At 36.6% G+C, this 8,277-nt stretch overlaps 1 non-coding gene and 2 pseudogenes across 1 annotated transcript; all 3 read left to right on the top strand.

Moving 5' to 3' along the window:
- The first annotated feature begins 2,259 nt into the window (after nucleotides 1–2,259).
- Nucleotides 2,260–2,416, top strand: LOC117118322 (annotated as a pseudogene).
- A 3,288-nt stretch (nucleotides 2,417–5,704) lies between these two features.
- LOC117118320 lies at nucleotides 5,705–5,886 on the top strand (annotated as a pseudogene).
- A 60-nt stretch (nucleotides 5,887–5,946) lies between these two features.
- LOC117118319 lies at nucleotides 5,947–6,138 on the top strand. The gene has a single exon (XR_004447028.1). It is a non-coding gene; the product is annotated as a U2 spliceosomal RNA (small nuclear RNA).
- Nucleotides 6,139–8,277: the final 2,139 nt, after the last annotated feature.

Consider the following 8,277-nt stretch of genomic DNA (forward strand, 5'->3'; position numbering starts at 1 on the left):
CCAATGTCTGTTTAATCATTAGGTGAAACACCAATAACGCCACCAAATAACGAGACCATTGGCAAATAATACATCTTGTTACACCCTTGCTCATGTCAACCAAACATTAAAGCTTGCTATTGGGAATGCGATCTCTTCAAAATAAGACAGCTCTGAACAATCTATTTGTGCAATAGCTGAAACTTGGCATTCCAAAGGCGAAACTTCTACTATATCTGCATGTAAACCTGAAGGATTTACTTTTGAAAGCTTCCCTAAGGATATTCGAAGATTTGGTGGTGTTGGAATCTTATCAAGGATTCCCTTTCTGACCAAAAGAGTTTAAAAGGGTTTGATTCCATCGAAGTACAGTATGCGAAGCTGAATTCCAACGACCTAAACCCATTTACTCTTGTTAACATATATAGACCTCCTTCTGGCCAGTTCACTATCAATAAGATTTCAGATAGTTTTCAATCCTTGAGCGTTATTCACTCAGTGACGATTTAATTATCATTGGTGCTTTGAACATTCATGTTGATCAACACTCTCATTCTCTCACTCGTTAATTTCATGAAGTCACTGATTCATTCAACATGATACAAACTGTGAATTCGCCAACTCATAATCATGGCCACATTCTTGATCTAGTTGTTACAAATGCACCAAGTTTAACTTTATGATCACATGTCCAGAAGTACAGTATCACATGTCTGATCATTTTATCGTCCATGTTGAACTTGATGTTACGAATCCTGCTCACAAAAGCACTGAAGTGACTTACCGTAATTTTAATAACATTAATACACTCGAATGTAGAATATCTGAGTCTAAATTTCACCGATAGTGAGAATTGTAATACTATTATTATTAAATACAATGCAGCTCTTTTCAAGCTGATGGATGAAGTAGCTCCAGAAAAGTAGAAAACTGTTATAAATCGTTTAAGCTCAGCTTGGTACGATGATTCTTCCCGGTCATCTAAGCGCCGTAAGCATGCGCTTGAACGTAAGTGGCTAAAAGTTAGTTAGATAAAGATCATGCCAAATTTAAAAATCAGTGTGCCATATATCACCAGATGCTGAAGCTAGTAAGTCTAATTATTTCAGTTCACTTGTTGAACGCTGTGGTAATAACCAGCATAAGTTGTTCCAAATCACAAACCGGTTGCTTGGTACAGTAGATCCCATTAAAGACAGTTCTTTCTCCTTCCATCAGAGATTTCCAACTTACTTGTGACTTCAAGGAATTCTTCATTGAAAAGGTTTTTAAGCTTAGGAGTCAGTTACCTGTTTCTTCTGTCTTAGATGTCGTCATCGAGCCTGTTCAAATTCAACATGTATTTACGTCATTTACCATTCTAAATGATGACACTATTGTTAAACTCATTAGGTCAATGCCTGATAAAATGTGTAAACTTGATCCTACAGTATTCCAACTAAAATTTTGCACTCCATCAGTTCTACAATGGTGCCCATTAAGAACTATGGTTAATTGATCGTTATCTTGCTGTGTTTTCCCTGAAGTCCTTAAAGCTGGACTTATTCGTCTGCTTCTTAAGAAACCTTCTTTTGGAGATATTGTCTAATTACTGCCTATTGCATTTGTTTCCAATGTAATCGAAAAATTGTTTCTCTTTTATCCATTTCAGTTGGCTTATCGCAAACTGCACAGCACAGAATTTGCCATTTTAAGAATTCATAATGATATCATGCTTGCAATAGATGAAGACTGCTGTGTCCTTTCAGTTTATTTAGACCTGTCAGCTGCATTCGATACAATCAGTCAGTCATTCGATTCTTATATTACTGTCCTCCATATAGGTATTAAGGGCACCACACTTGCTTGGTTCAATTCTTACATGGTTTCAAGAAAGCTAGTTGTTTGTATTAATCAGTCAACTTTTACGTACCTCAATGTTGATTATGGTGTGCCACAGGGTTCTACCCTTGGTCCATATTGTTTCTGCTTTACATGGTCATTGAGTAATATCATTAAGAATTATAACATCATTTATCACATTCTGTGCTGATGATACTCAGCTGCATCTCAGTTTCAAACCCAATCAGAATGGATGTGATCACGCCACATCGATCTTGGAAGAATGTATTAAGGATGTGCTTACCCCTTTCAGGCCCGAACGCGCTTTAAGCGCTCTCTAATTATTGTCATCAATTAATTATTTAATTAACAATAATAAAAAAAAAAAAAAAACGTATGTGCCCACCGGTAGTTTAGCAAGCTGTTATTTTATATTATCATTAGAACCATTGCTAGGGCATCGCTTGTCGGCCATTTGGCTAAGATCATGTGTAGTATCTGTTCTTTTCAGCTTAATATCTGAAACGCTAAACTCATTCTCAGGCCAAAATGAGTTTTTGTTATAATGGCATAGAACATATCATTTACTTTAAAATGACAGTTAAATGAACTCAATCGGGTGTCGGAAGCAAAGTTATGACCGTTTGAATAATTGTCATCTTATCAACTTTCTTAAATCAACTTTTGAGAAAAATGCTTTTTCAGCAAGTTTCTATTCATTTTTCACTAGCTCTAATCCGAAAATGACAAAATTTTACCTCTTACAGTTGGAATTTTGAACTCAAACTTCAGGAATAGTAAGATTAAAAGTTATACTTTATTATTATACAAAATCCCAATTTACACAAAATTCACATTCTACGCCCTATTCTGGCTATTGAGGCTTGTTTCTAAATAGAGTGCGGTGCGAGTTTACAGCCCTTTTGTGAACTTGGGTCACGAATTACTAAATAGGAATTTGCCAACATTTCTTTCAAATTTTACAAAAATACATAGTTTACAATTGTGATGTTTTTTGTGTACATTAACGTATATCTTAGATTATATTCAGTATATAATTATTTATTTCAAATGTGTTAAAGTCAAATATTATATGGAATTAATGACCATGAGCATTTCCAACACTGTTAGTTTAGCAAGATGTTGTTTTATAATATTCGTATCATATGAACCATTGTTTGAGCATCGCTTCTCGCTTCATTGCTTCACTTCCAGGATCGGCCAATCCTCCTAACTATAAAAATAAAACAGAATCCACATATTACTAATTTACATAATAATGATACTTATATGGATGATCAAGAGTTTCTGTTGAAAATTACTAAATTAACATATGCCAAAACTTCGTAAATGTTTTACGAAAATACATAGTCTACAATTTACGTTTTTTTCTGTACATTAACATATATTTTAGGATATATTCAATATATAATTATTTATTTCAAATGTTTTAAAGTCAAATATTATATGGAAATAATAAATTTGAGCATTTCCAACTCCAGTAGCTTAGCAAACTGTTATTCTATATATTAGTATCATTGGAACCTTTGCTAGGGCCTTTTGTGTAGTATCTGTGGGCTGAAGGAAATCGGGGAATTACGATAAACGTGCTCATTAGTACTACAAATAGAACAAACAATGTCGTTGTAACAATCTAGGGTTACATGACCCAATGGAAAGCATCGATTGCACTTCTTGCGATCACAATATCGGATCATATGACCCTCCTATCCATGCAAGCAAGTGTGTGGCTGACCCCAATAAGACACCAAACAGTCCCTTGAACCTATGCGAACTTGTGACGGGATAGTCTTAAGCTCTAACAGATATTGTCGATTGCCATTCAAAACACTTGGAAAAGCACGATGAGACAGCATATGCAACTGCAGAACCTCACCATACCTGGACAATACACATCTGACAACACTATCTGGAACTTCAAATTCTGTTTTACTCACAGTGCATTGAGACCTTGTTTATGTGCTATAGCAAATTTATATACATTACATTATAAATGGGTACCTGGTGGGGTTGCCTGCTACTGCACCAATATGGCAGCAACACTTAAGCAACGGAATAGGTGCTATATAAATACTAAAATAACAAATAACAAAATAACACAGACACCTTCAAGGTCCACCGCTCCAGACAGTACCGACCTGCCATTGCCACGCCTAACACTCCAAAGCGATAAATCTAGGCGCAACAATATGCCCACCCTGGCCACCAATTTTTCTGGAGATACCACCCCAATAGGCACTCCCGCCCCATTCCTTAGATCAAAAATAATGCTCCTGAAAAGAAACACAATGAACCTCTTATAAATAGACCACGTCTTATTGTTTTCTCTCAACAAATAAAAATATCTGAGCCCTCGTGGAGGAATCTCTGAATCCATTAACATTTAAAGAAGAAAAACAACCATGATGAAGAAAACAACCACAAAGAATACATTACGGTGAGAAAGTTGAATGAACTGCCTGAGTAACGATGTACTTAAAACGTAGTCAGCATGCCACTGAGACAGGTGGGGGATGAGGTCTGAATGCCTCGGCACCTTAGTCCTCCAATCACAGTGTAACCTAAAATCATCTTTTTCGTTCCATGCCTCTTAGCTATGTGGTGAGCATAAGCTGCCCACGACGAGAATGAGGTCTTTAACAGCCTTTGGGCAAGAAATTTCCAACCAGCTCTCTTTGGCTAACCTTGAACTCTTTAGCTTCAGCCGGGCCTTGATGCGCCGCGCTGACTCCCGCTTACTGCCATCTTCCCATAGACAAACCTTGATGAGACTCATCAGTGACTAAAGATGACTGCACAGGAACAAAACCATCTCACAATCCCCCTACATAACTTTTGCCTCTGTGCCATCTGTGCCTGCCTCATGGAAATGAAAAACACTGCCAGCTGATAAACTTTTCTGACCAAGAGCAACTTGCAAAATAGTCATCTTTATTATAATTGTTGCATTGTTTATCATGCCCTGTCATTGTCCAGTGTGTGGGTACCACCAGTAAAACTTTCTACATTTATTATTAGGCCTACTACTGTTGTTAGGCTTGTGGTAGATCTATGTACTCTGTTTACCTCAGCTGTCTGTTCAGTGCTATCTGGAATTGTGGTTGGTCATCCATTATAATAAGAGTATCAACGTTATTAAATACCAGAATCCCATCAAAATCCCACCTGTGTCTCAACCCAACATTTCCTTGAACCTATGCGAATTTGTGGCAAGATGTTAGTCGTTAGCTCTATTAGGTATGTTTGGTTGGTATTCCAAGCACATACAAATTCACAATGTGACAGCATATGTGACTCCAGAACACACACCTGACAACACTATCTGGATGTTCAGATTCTCCATACAACACAGTTACTGTCACCATACTCTATAAGCTTTAATATCCACAAAAATACGTAGTCTAAAATTCAGGTTTTTTCTGTACATTAACATATATTTTAGGTTATATTCAATATATAATTATTTATTTAAAATGTGTTAAAGTCAAATATATGGAATTCATCAACTTGAGCATTTCCAACACCGGTAATTTAGCAAGCTGTTATTTTATATTATCATTGGAACCATTGCTGGGGCATCGCTTCTCAGCCATTATATTATCATTGGAACCATTGCTAGGGCATCGCTTCTCAGCCATTTGACTAAGATCATTTATTTATTTATTTATTTATTCTGTCTTTCTACTGCATGCACTTTCAGTACTTGTGTACTGTTTTTCAAAGTGGTACAGTTTCATAAAATACAAAAGTTAAAAGAAAAGTAATTAAAAAACATACATATATATAAATAGATATCATAATAAAAGTGATTAAGAATTAAAAGAGTTTTAAAAAAATATAATAGACATTTTCATGAAATTTGTTGTTGTTGTTTCGTGTGGAAGTTCATTCCACAACATTGTTGAACGATATCTGTTCTTTTCAGCTTAATATCTGAAACGCTGCTCATTGAGTAGCTTCTATATTAAACTGATTTTTGAAATTAGGCCATGGAGTAGGAGCTTGCTCCGTCCTGGCCACGGGTTGGCCTGGTATTGCAGTACCTCCAGGATCGGCCCACCCTCTTCACTGAGGGAAATATTAAAAGAAAAACAGAATCGACATAATACTAACCATTTGTAGGGCATCGCTTCTCGGCCTTTTGGGTAAGATCATGTGTAGTATCTGTTCTTTTCAGCTTAATATCTGAAACGCTGCTCATTGAGTAGCTTCTATATTAAACTGATTTTTGAAATTAGGCCATGGAGTAGAAGCTTGCTCCGTCCTGGCCACGGGTTGGCCTGGTATTGCAGTACCTCCAGGATCGTCCCATCCTCTTCACTGAGGAAAATATTAAAGGAAAAACTGAATCGCCATGCATAGTTGCATAATACTGTAATGATGCTTATAAAGAGTTTGCGCCTGTCGTTTTAAACAAACTGCTGATACCTATTATACATTAGGCCTACTTGATTTAAACATTAACAAGTTAAAGGTTTGAGTGATATAAAGACCAGGTTATCTATATCAGTGGTACAGTCTGAGTGCATCTGTGTTTGCTTTTAGAATTAATAGGTTTTTTTGCTGATTGTGGCCATTTTTGTTCATATGCAAATGTGACCCAAGCTCACAAAAGGGCTGTAAACTCATTCTCAGGCCAAAATGAGTTTTTATAATGGCATAGAACATATCATTTACTTTAAAATGACATTTAAATGAACTCAATCGGGTGTCTGGAAGCAAAGTTATGACCGTTTGAATAATTGTCATCTTATCAACTTTCTTAAATCAACTTTTGAGAAAAATACTTTTTCAGCAGATTTCTATTCATTTTTCACTAGCTCCCCCACGAAAATGGCAAAATTTTACCTCTTTGGAATTTTGAACTCAAACTTCAGGAATAGTAAGATTAAAAGTTATACTTTATTTATTATACAAAATCCCAATTCACACAAAATTCACATTCTATGCCCTATTCTGGCTATTGAGGCTTGCTTCTAAATAGAGTGCGGTGCGAGTTTATAACCCCTTTGTGAGCTTGGGGCACAAATTACTAAATAGGAATTTGCCAACATTTCTTTCAAATTTTACAAAAATACATAGTTTACAATTATGATGTTTTTTGTGTACATTAACATATATATCTTAGATTATATTCAGTATATAATTATTTATATCAAATGTGTTAAAGTAAAATATTATATGGAATTAATGAACTTGAGCATTTCCAACACTGGTAGTTTAGCAAGATGTTGTTTTATAATATTTGTATCATATGAACCAATGTTTGAGCATCGCTTCTCGCTTCATTGCAATTACTTCCAGGATCGGCCAATCCTCCTAACTATAAAAATAAAACAGAATTCACATATTACTAATTTATATAATAATGATACTTATATCGATGATCAAGAATTTTTGTTGAAAATTACTAAATTAGCATATGCCAAAACTTCGTAAATGTTTTACAAAAATACATAGTCTACAATTTACGTTTTTTTCTGTACATTAACATATATTTTAGGATATATTCAATATAAAATTATTTATTTCAAATGTGTTAAATCAAATATTATATGGAAATAATAAATTTGAGCATTTCCAACACCAGTAGTTTAGCAAACTGTTATTTTATATATTAGTATCATTGGAACCTTTGCTAGGGCCTTTTGGGTAGGATCATGTGTAGTACCTGTGCGCTGTAGGAAACCTGGCAATTACGATAAACGTGCTCATTAGCACTACAAATAGAACAATCAATGTCGTATCGGGGTCCTGAGAACATACCCAGCGTATTTCAACGACAAATGCGGGATGAGGTCAGCAGGCCTGGAAGACCTTTTCCGACACGCCCTTACCAGACAATCCACCATGACAGCCTCTTTCCCATGTTTCTTCGACATATGATCCACATATGCTTGCCAAAAAGAAAAAGAACATTTACTGCAACCCTTCGGGCAACTGATAACCAAACCTCTCTTCTTGGCTAACTTAGAATCCTCTAATTTATCCAGGGCCTTTTTGCGCCGTGCCGTCTCAGCATCTACCGGCCCCATTACCTCATCATCTGAAGATGCCTGATCACTAACAATCGTCAGATTCCGATCCTCAGAGTCTGGTAAAGACCCCCCCTCACAGTTGGCCCACGAAAACTGACCACCCTCACTTTCCACCTCCGGACCCTCCGCTGACTCATAGCCAGCTGCACCGCTCTCCACAACACCATCTTCCCTCACGACACAATCCTCCTCCACGACCACACCCTTCTCTACCACAACCTTCTCCACAGATCCCCTGAACTCCCACCCCCTCTTGATGAATCTCTTCTGTACCTTCATCTACTCCATCCTACTTAGGGAGCGTCGCCAAATTATCCTACCGCGGTAAGCCTTAATCTACCGCACCGCGGTAGACACAAGGCTGTATATGCAGAAAATTTGCATATCACATTGCATACAAGTCTACCGCGGTAGATAG

This window comes from Anneissia japonica, unplaced genomic scaffold (genome assembly GCF_011630105.1).
Source record: "Anneissia japonica isolate Jap-2015-1 unplaced genomic scaffold, ASM1163010v1 scaffold6149_len160064_cov168, whole genome shotgun sequence".
NCBI lineage: Eukaryota > Metazoa > Echinodermata > Crinoidea > Comatulida > Comatulidae > Anneissia > Anneissia japonica.